Source organism: Pseudoliparis swirei, chromosome 13 (genome assembly GCF_029220125.1).
Source record: "Pseudoliparis swirei isolate HS2019 ecotype Mariana Trench chromosome 13, NWPU_hadal_v1, whole genome shotgun sequence".
Taxonomy (NCBI): domain Eukaryota; kingdom Metazoa; phylum Chordata; class Actinopteri; order Perciformes; family Liparidae; genus Pseudoliparis; species Pseudoliparis swirei.
The window spans coordinates 6,173,995-6,185,278 of NC_079400.1; the positions used below are offsets into that span (position 1 = coordinate 6,173,995).

Consider the following 11,284-nt stretch of genomic DNA (forward strand, 5'->3'; position numbering starts at 1 on the left):
TATTGTGATTGTTTTTCGGTCTCGCTGTTAAAGGAAAGGGCCAGGATCCCCATGAGTCTTTGAGCTCCACCTCCTCCACAGTTGGGTTCAGGAGCTCCATAAAATGGTCTCTGCACCACCCGGTAATGGTCCCATTTGCAGGAGTTAGTTCTTCCTTTGAAGATCAGCATGGGCGAGGCCCAGCCTCCCCCTCCAAAGCCCCTCTTCTTATGAGAAAACAGCAGCATTAGGATACTTATCGTGATAAACAATAATCTACCATTTGCACACCGCAGTGCTCGGTCATATTTCAAAGATCTTATAGAAGTTTTTCCTCAGACAGTATGCATTATAAAGTAATCAATATGTGCATATTAGCAGCAATTCAGACCAAACAGCTGCGTTGGTGGGGGAAGGTTGCATAAGGTACCAGTGAAACATGAAATACAATCCAAGGTGTCCAGTTTAAGTGCAGATCTATACATATATATATATATATATATATATGTATATATATATATATATATATATATATACATGTCATGCTCACAGACATGATTTTAAAACTCTGGAAGGTTTTCACGACAGAAACTATGTTATCTTTTGTCACGACGATGGTCAACAGAAATACGATTGATACATTTGATTGGCCGATGTCATATTGTGTATTAATTAATGAACTAGTATTACTAGTATTTTCCTATTTCACTGTATTACAAGAGTCCATGCTCATTTAAAAGAGAATAGAGATGCAAATCTTCCCATTTGGTGATGTCATCTGATCATAGTCTTGTGAACCTCTGTGGCTCATTGTGTACTGGAGAGCATTGTGAGGAAAAACATCTCACACTGCTGTGCGTGTCACCTCGCTGCTCTAATACCGGCTGTCCAGAGTCTATCGACAGAACATCGAGCTCGGTCACCTAAAGCCAGAGCTGGCGGCGACCAGCGCTTTCATTCGGCGAGGTGCAGCTCGTGACAGGTCTTGGCCTTGAGATCAATGACGGAAGCCCACCTGGAGATGGATGATGGGAGTACATTACCACTAATGAGTGTCTGCCACGCAGCAGACGGAGAGCGAGCCTAACCTGCTGGCTGCTATTGACTCGAGGGGGCAGCGCTGTCCATCCAGATTCCCCGCTCCCCGTCTACGGGCCAGACAGAGACCAGCAGAAATAAAAGGCCGTTGTGGCTGGATTCATACCTCAACTGAGGACGGCAAAAACAAAACAGAGGCAGTCTATTGAAGTTAAGACCCTCACACGTAGAAATATCCTCCTCCATAGGTATGAGTCCACCACTGTACAATGAGACATTGAAGATGATCTTGGCAGGAGGTAGGAAATCATACGTATACTTTCAAGGCCATAATTTGAGTTTCTATATTCATTCAGAACGGCAAGTCAATTTTAAATTGAAACTGCAAATATCTGGAGAAATTAATGATATTTAATGGGAAAAAAACAGTGCACAAGGCATTAATTAATAAAAAAACATATTTACCTGTCCTTACGTCTGACCAGGGGACATGCTCAACAACCCATGAGCTCCTCGGCTCTCACAAATCATGTGATGTAATCACTAATCGCCGTGTAGTCTTAATGAGCTTCTGTAATTGTAAAAGATGACCACACATGACTCCAAAACAACAGCTACAAGATTACAATCTGACTCCATTCAACAGCCAATTTGTGACACTGTCATCCAAATATGCTCCACACACTATTAATATATTAGGTAATACAGAATATATGAGCAATGGTGCAGCCATCTTTGTAAATTAAACTGAGCTTGACATTTTCTCCCTAAAATGATACAAGAAAAAAACAGGTCCCATTGTCTAGTGTCAGATATTGACATTTAAGGAGGAAATTGAAAGATCGCACCACTGCCATTCCTACAATATTTCAATTAAGACAAAAGTCTATATTATAGTTGTCTGTTTTCACTCACAAAGGAATTTTGATAATGGCCATTCTGACATTTATGAGGAAATTGCTCCCAGGGCAAAAACTCCATTTACACACCATCTTGGAGCCTAATTGGGCAAGAAGTGAAGCCCCATTAAATAATATGCCACAATATAGTACATGCCAAGAGATGACATTTCAATGGAACCCTCCCCATTAAGTTAGATGTCTTAAAAACCAATGACAGAATACTGCGTATTTCAGCTTTGCATATAATTGACAAGCTTCCATTACACTTTTGAAACAGTCGGAATTAAGAGGGGTGTGAAGAATTTGTTTCCGTCACACAGCGTGAACCGCAGTATTATAATATCAAAGGCACTGCAATTATTCTCAAATGAAAACATTAAAATCCCTGCAGCCATAATCACACATTGTTGCATACCGCTATAGCCAACTTCAAGCGCTTCACTTTAGCGACTGTCGAGAGCTTCCTCGGCTGTTTTGATGCGTTATAATGAGGCTCTGCTGGATGACAACGTGACGCCTATTCATCTCAAGCTAGACTCCTAATTTCTTTTCCCATTTACTCCGCGCAGACACTTTGTTTTCTCGTGGTTTCAAAACAATACTCAATCCTCAGGCTGCATATCCGCAGGTACACAAGCGACGCGAGTCACGCACGCGACTGTAAACGCGGTACCTAAACAGTGTTGGCAACGTATGATTCATTTTGTGATTGGAAGATCAATAACCAATTTGAAGATGACCTGGTGGAGAGGGTCCAGATTGTGGGGCTGTGCTTCGATGTGCGGCGTAAATCTCGGGTGGTGTATGTGCGTCCAGGCCTGCAACAGCTCCTGCTCTGGGGGATGATTTATCCCCTCGGTCCTGCGACACCTCCTGTAGCGACCGGGCTCGTACCGAGGCGCAGATCATTTGAGTGGCCTCAGTGAAACAGCTGGCTGAATGAATAGTGGGGATGGTGAACGAAAGGGTCAAGGTGCTACAGTGAGAGAAAGTGGAGCGGAGGACACAAACCTCAGTGGTCATTAATCATTAGCTTTACCATCATCATCACCATCATAAGCACATTGTTCACAGTACACATGCCTCGACTCTCAAGCACACACACATGGACTTACTATAGATCTGAGCGGAGACAAACAAAGAGAGAAAAAAGAGAAAGTGCGAGTTCATGACTGGATGAAAGTTGAGAAGGTAAACGGTTGTGCAACCGTCTTAAGATCCGAGTCAATCATCCACAAACGCACCGCTAAGAGACAAGCGCTTAAACGCCGTCCTCACATCGGAGTACCATTCATTTGTCCGCCTGCACGGCATCTGAGAGGAACTCAGAGCCGGTTGCATCGGTGACAAATGTGAATGGACACGAGGCGACAGGAGGGATGCGAGTTTGATGGAAGGAGCTCATTAAGAGCGCTGCGCTCTCCTCGCAAACCCCTCGGTGAAGCATCGAAATGTGTGAACTGGCCATGAGTTCTGAAGGATTCGTCATATAATGCTTGACAAGTGAAAAGCGCCACCAGGCAGCTGATAGCTATACTGTCACGAGGGCAAATAATAAGGCATGAGTTTGCATGTATGTAGGCTTTGTGGCTCTGGTCATGTGAGACACACTTTGCAAAAAGGCAATTCCCTCAATCCCCAAGTTGCCCAACAGATCTGTTCTGCTGCCGTGCCAGATGTGAGGTGGAGGGATTGTAAGCGTTAGCAAAAGGGGTTCATTGAGGAGAAACAGAGTTTTTTGGGTTTTTTTAAAGGTGTGCTTCATTAAATGCTCAGCTCCCAGAGGGCCATTTGTCCCAGTAACATTGTCCCTGTGGAGCAGAGCTGTGTGGGGTGGAGATGAAAAGCGGTGCAGGAGCAGCAGCAGCATCCTTGAGCTCACAGCTGCCAATAGCTCCATCGCTCTCAGGACTCCAGTAACTAAACCACACGCTGAGGGGCAGCGCCCGCTTCCCGACTCCGCCAATTACAGGGCCCCATGAAGAGGGGCCGACGCAGCGCCACCCCGGTTTCGATGGATGAATGATGTGTGGGGGTGAGGGGCGGGGGGGCTTGGCTGGATTCTGCCCCCAGTCAGTCTGCCCCAGCCAGGGCATGGCTGTGAGCTGCACACCACCACACCACCTGTGTGATGTGTGTGTGACTGACTCTACGGCGAAGCTGGGATGTCGGCATGCCTTGAGAAGCGCTATATAAAATAAATGATTATTATTATTATTACCAGATGGGAGAACGGGAGGTGTGTTCACTCGCTGGTTTGGTGAAAGGACACAACGCCTATTTTGAGGCTGATTGGGACTTTCTCATGCCTCTGGACACAACAGCACAAATAAAAGTTTCCATAATAGACCATTCATATTTACCTTCGCATTGAATATGCGGAAGGTTATGTTTTGATCGCCGTGTATTTATTTGTATGTGTGTTACTCGCATAACTCAAAAAGTATTAAACCGAATCGCATGAAATTTGGTGGGATGATTGGTTATTATCCGGGGACCATTTGATTAGATTTTGGGATTGATCGGGTCAAAGGTCAAGATCATCTTTTTACCTTAGCGCGGTCAATTTTTATCCAATTGGCATGCAACTAATGCCAAAATGTTCATAATTCAATGCCCAATCTTGTGATATGCGAAGGTATGCGCTCTACCGAGTGCCCGTTCTAGTTTTATGTGCATTGATACAGTTTTTCTTTTGCCAGAGTGTGGTTTAATAATCAAGTGAAAGTTTCGTGATGTCATACTTGCTCTACCGTCAGTTTGACTGTTTATACATTGCTTTCAACTAAATAAAAGTAATATTTAATGTTGTTGATGTTAGCTCAGTTGATCTCACTGTAAATAGACAAGAACCGTACACATTCCAGGTCATCGTTATTATTTTATTTTTTAACAGATATTCCATGAACGTTTAGGAATGTTCAAACTGAAACTAAACAACATACAGTACAATGTGAACGGGAGAGTTAAAACGCATTCCCTTAATCTTAAAATTATGCTATAAAATACATCCACTATTTCAGTCAGAAATAATGAAATGACAACGTACATGAATGAAGCAGTTCACTGACAGCCCTTCCCCCACCGGTGAAGCAAACAACACAGCAGAAATCCAAACACCACGTTGGGAAAGGCACACACTATGATCAATACACACATGCCGCTACACAGTTCACAGGGGAGTTTCTTCACAAGTAAACTTAATGCGACCACTAAGTGATGTGATGAGAAATATGGCGAGAGGCATTAGGAACTTAGTGGGCCAGACAGTCAAAAAGAGCCTCTCATAGGATGGCCTGCTGTGCTTTCTGTTCAACCTTGAGCTCAGCTGTGTCTATTTACTTCCAAGGGGCTGTGAAGGCAGATGAAGGAGGAGCAGAGGGAAGCGAGCCGGAGCTGCAAAGTAATGGTCCCGTCTTTAATGAGCGGCTGGGGACCGCAGTATCTGGTGACGGAGAGGCTCCCTCTGCCGAGCCTCCGTCACAGCGGAGAGGCTCATCCTAAATCTCGCTCTTATTGCTACGAGCAGCGCGACAATATCTCACTCTGGAGACAGAACATCAGATTTTTATGGATGCTCGGGTAATTGAGCAGCAGGAGGGGGAGAAAAAAAAAGGTCTCATCCACTTTTCTGAGAAGGAAGTCTAGCAAAACCTAAAGGACCGATAAATTGTTATTGGTGTTCTCTCTTCGCCCTCTCTCCATGTTGCCTTTCACTTCCTGTAGTTTGTCAATAAGATTTTTTGTGTGTGTGTGAATTGAATCATCTAAGCTACTGTCCTGGTGCAAATAAGCCTGTCAGTTCAGCCACTCGTTCATATGTAACAGAGGGCAGGACTGAAGAATGGAGACAGCTCCGATGGGCACGGCCAATAGGCCGAGTCTCTGTGGTTTACCCAACAGAGAGACACACTCTATAGCATTTTCAGTATCTAAACTGACTCAGAGAAATATCCGCTGATACAGACTGACTGTTGCTTTTGTCAGTGCGACAGCAAACATTACGACAACTGTAAAGTCAGACTTTTACTTCCTCAATAAAACAAAATGCCGACCGGTGTCAAAGCAACACATTGAAAATGTGCTTAAATAAAGGGTCTTAATATCATTAGATGTATATCTTGTTAGAGAAAGAACATCTAAATGTTATCCCAGCAGCAGTTAGAGCTTATCCTTTTCACACAGGCCCCGACACCCAATCACTCTTTTATTCCGTCTTTTTTGTTGTCGCTGTGCTTTAATATATCCTCTAAATCACAAGTGAAGTGCTTGATCATTAATACGATTTTAGGAAGAAGGCAAAGATAACATAATGATCTCAATTACAAGTCATACATCCCTCAGAGTTACGATTCTTGCAAGAATTTTAGTATGTCTCATTTAGGTTTTGATTAAAAACAATGTCTCTGTGAGGACTGGAGGACTTCCACCGATGAAATCCAATTAGCATTCAGGAAACAGCAGAGATTTACTTTCTAACCCGGAAATCCTCAACCCCCTGTGCAGCCTTCCTGGCAAATCAACTATCCTTTTTAATCACTGCAATTACTATTTTGTCACAGGAGGAATAAAAAAAACAGACAAACACTAACAGGTTATCTCCTTTAATGATCTGTGAATAACAGTCGAGGAAACACAAACGTGGTAACAGAACTCATTTGCGTGTGCTCTTCCTTTACACTCCACATACATCGTGTTCAAACCTCCACGAAAAGGGGCTGTTGTATTGTGTGCTGCCACCCCAGCAGTGACAGCTCCGTAACAAGCCCGGTCCACGGCGAGTCTAGAGGTCCACTCTGCCAGAGCTACTTCGAGAAGCCCTGGACGAACGCACACAGCCAACCTGAAACTTTTGACGGGTCCTTGCCTTGAGTCGCTCTGTTCCGCTGTCCCCCACAGTCCCCTGTCACAAAGTCCTCACATACATGCAGCAAACAACACATCAAGCACTTTGAAATGTCGGCCACAGATCCGGTTGAGGTATCGACCACTAAATTAAAGGCCTTAAATGAAGATTTCATTGGATTAATCCCTCTTTTTAGGTGATTCTGTGATTCGATGTGTGTCAAGTTAATGTCAGAAATAACCAGAGTTGATGTTCTCTGAATGCATGTTTGTTGGACTTGCAGTCAAACACCCAAACGATATTAAATTCACAATGTTATAAAACAGTTGAAGGAAATACATCCTCTCAGTGGAAACGAGTCACTTTTTTGCCATTTCTGCTTGTCAAATTATGTAAAAAATTAATCCATAATCAAAAATAGCTGCTGATTTATTTTCTGACATGACTAATCGGCTAATACAGTTCTCAAATGGGGGTACGTGTGCCCCTGGGGGTACGTTAAGGCACTCCATGGGGTACATTATATATATATAATATATATCCATTAAAGAAATCCTTTAAAAGTAGTTATTTAATAAATATTCAATACAATATAAGTATAAGTTCGTAAACTGAAATGTAGATATTCTATATTAAATCAGACACTGATGGCACAGTAAACGCTGTGCATTACATCTTTTTTTCAACCCAAAAATCAGGTGGTACTCGGCTGAAAAAAGGTTGAGAACCACTGAACTAACAGACCAATGGATTCAGCACTACGTCCAAGTTAAAGTAAAACACACTCAAACTTATTCACTCGACTTAGTTTTTCTCCCTGATAATGACTGCTGCCATGTGTTGGGATCTCATCATATCCTGAAAATGATCAAGGCCAAAAGCCAGTAAAATGTCTCCTTTGAAATGAGAGGGAAGCATCTGTTTCTGGCACCTTTGAAACCCGGAGAGAGGGAGACATCTGTCGGATGTGGTAACATACCGAAAGAACCCCAAGATCAACATATATGCGTACATCTTTACATCTCATCCACACAACAATACTCCTCTGCAAATAACAGTGCAACATGAAATATTTTGTGAAATTCCCTAAATTCCTGAAATCTATGAAAACTGAATATACTTTTCTTTTTTAAATCATGATTGGTTTTATGCGGACACGGAGCAGATGGTGTCATCTACCTCGTGGGTGGAAAGAGCAACAAGTGTGCAATTAAAGGCCTGAAGAGATGCCGATAAACCCATTCAGCAGCTTATATGCAAAAATCATAAGATCCTACCTGGTGCATTTGGAAAGTAAAATGTGACAACCAGGATCCTAATATATGGTCAAATGAAACCAGAAAGCAAAGATGAACGCAAATAAACAGTTTATAGAATTGTAATTGGTCAGCAATATGTGGACTGTCCCTAAGTTAACTGTTTATGCACACACACTTAGTGGTGGTTTCCACAAATGCCTATCCAGCTGTTTTCTTCTTCTTCTTTTTTATTTTTACTGAGCGTGTTGAGGTTGTCAGATTTATGAAGAAAAACGTGCAGTAACAACCACAAGAAAAAGAGAATATTGCAGCCCCAGTAGTTAGCTCGTCATTTCATCTCCTCTAAGGGCTTCTTCTACCCAAGTTTCCGGGGCTCATGTGTGGGAGCAACAATGGCCTCGCTCCATCTTTCATTCAAGTGGAGTCAGTATCAATGAGATGACACTCCAATGATAGATAGGCAATCTAATAACACTCGGAGCAACAATAACTTCACTCAATCCTTGACCTTACGGAGCGAGCAGTTGGTTTGGTTAAAAGCGACAGCTATCACATAAATATTGATCCTTCTTTGGGATCAATTGCAGTGGAAATATTTGAACTAAAATGGCCATAGAAAGCTGTCACCAATAAATAATTGCTGTTGTTAAGGATTTATACACCGCTTCCACCTCCTCTAGATCAGCTCAAAATAAGAGTGTTTTTCGACTGCAGGCTATTTAGACCGAATAAAAATAAAAAAGACAATGCAAGCAGGTTTTTCAGAGTATTGAAGGAACCGCCTTTGGACGAGGAACCATCTCGGCATGTGTAGAGCCGCAGGACAAACCCAATTATCATCAAACGGTTTGCGGCCATGACACTCCTGAGGCGCCACACAGGACACGGAGGAAGTGGTGAAACACGCGGGACACGCCGAGTTCAAACATGCCAACAGTGAGAGCCGAGGACGCTCACAGATGACGCACGATGTGTTAATCGTGATGGCACAGAATTGATTTAAAATAAAGGACATGAGCATGACAAGGAGAACATCCTGTCTGGAAAGGAACATTATGGTTCACTGGAACTTGCTGATGGCTGGGAGAAAATACAGATGTGTGGGTAACAGAATATTGTCTTTGATCTCAGAGGATGTCATTTGTTGCGATAACAATGATTACAGTGTTCAGGACTATAACACTGTTTTTCCGAACAATCGCATTTTGCCTTTATGTTGCACATAGTTGGTAACTATATATTCAATTCAATTCAATTTATTTTGTATAGCACATTCTCACAAATGTGCCTTTACAATCTGTACACATAGACATCCCTGTCCCAGGACCTCCCATCGGATCAGGAAAAACTCCCAAACAAACCCTTCATGGGGAAAAAAGGGAAGAACCCTTCAGGAGAGCAACAGAGGAGGATCCCTCTCCAGGATGGACAGAACAATAGATGCCATGTGTACAGAAGGACACAACTACAAATAAGGGCATCAGATTTACGGTTACGCTCGGTTGACTGCGTTCCACTTCAGCAAGTTAGCTCATAACAAGGTGCAGCTGTGCTGAGGGTCTCGCCAAATACATTGAAAAATAAAAAAATAAAAAATAAATCCCTTGGAAAACGACACGATGCACAAATGAATTAGAATGGACAGGAAACATAACCACCTCGGAGTAGCTTGTTGATGTCTAAAATTATATCTTACACAGGTGACTTCCGTAAAAGTGTGGTTGACGAAGGAAAACACATCGGCCGACGGGGCGACAGTGGGCCTCATGCAGGAAGTGATTTACAGACAAGGTCGGTGAACCTTATTTGACATTATAAAAAAATTATTTAGTTTCTTTTGATGTTAGAATTCAATATTTTTACCAATTGCGTTAAATGGTAATAATTCATGACCAAGATCGGAAACCATTGCAAATAAGCTTTATGTACTCCAATGCCCCGGGATGTGTATGCGGTACATGCAGCATCTATATTATTTTCAGAAAAGAGAGATTTTTGTCATGGAAAGGACAAATTATGAATAATTACCAAACATCGGACCATGACAACACATCATATTTTTGTCTTATGTGTTCAGTCCAAACAAATGTAAGCCACAGCTCCCAGGGTTCCCTCAAACATATCAATATTCAGATGATTATTCCTTTAATCCGTGGCCAAGAGATCCTCGCATTACTCCTCCAAACACTGCAGGGATTTTCCACTAATGATCAAAAATAATAAAGAAGTATGATGTAAATAGCAAATAATTAATTAAAGCAGGCCTCCCCATTTATAATACAGCACCCTACATTATCAGAGCTGACCTTCTTGGAGGGAAACAAAGCAAAAGTGGAAAGATTATTTGGCAATGTAGTTTAATCTTCAAAAAGAATCTAATGACAAACTGTTTGATACAATGTCTTTGCTCTCTAGGGTCCATTGATCATTCATTCAATAGACTAAAGGAAACTTGGCGTTACTGTCGTGCTGTATGTGTATGATTACTCAATTACAATAAAGGAGTGCACTGTATACCTGTTAAAAGGTTGCTTGATCCCCTAGTTCTTAACACCAAACCACAACTCAAACCCACATTTTAACCTTTAGTGGGTCAATGCTGAACTAAATAATATTCCTGGATGCTGAATGCATTAAAAAAAAAATACTACCTAGATTCATTTTTATCAATTGGGTAAATGTTTTGCACACTTCATCAACGGTAAGCTTGTCTGTACCCCAAAAAAAAAAGCTAGAGGAAATAATCAAAATTAAAAAAGGTAGATAGATTACAATAGAATCATCGAAACAACAGAAAATAAAGAGGTAAACTTGTGATAATTATCGCTTGGTGTTGAGCTTATAAAGTTCAAAGTCTCATCTACAACCTGCATTATTTATCTAACGTTTCCAGCCCAAACTGCAGCCCGGTCATGGGTCATGTTGAAGACTAACCACTGTTCGTGACAGATGGTAGCCAAAAGGTCAAAGACACGCATGGGGCTCATTGCTGGGGGATCAACTCAGTTGGTACTATGATGGGTACCCCTGTGGGTCTATGATGGATCCCCTTAGGAGAGACGCCACCAAAGCCCTTTTTTGAACTCAGCAAGCCACAGAGACCCACCTACCCCCAGTCCAGAATCCATGAGCGCAGACAGCACGCAACCTCGAGGTGCCTCCAACTCGTTCATTCACCTCCAGTGACGCACACACACGGGATCAAACTGATTTAACATTCAACTCAAAATATGAAGTCACTAAACTCCTGTTCACTGGGT

General features: G+C 42.3%; 1 long non-coding RNA gene across 1 annotated transcript; it reads right to left on the reverse strand.

The window, feature by feature from the left end:
- Positions 1-548: 548 nt before the first annotated feature.
- On the reverse strand, positions 549-3,381 carry LOC130203809 (uncharacterized). The gene is made up of 3 exons (XR_008833538.1): positions 2,660-3,381; positions 1,483-1,588; positions 549-1,188 (listed from the first exon to the last, which is right to left on the reverse strand). It is a non-coding gene; the product is annotated as an uncharacterized LOC130203809 (long non-coding RNA).
- Between the last annotated feature and the right edge of the window lie 7,903 nt (positions 3,382-11,284).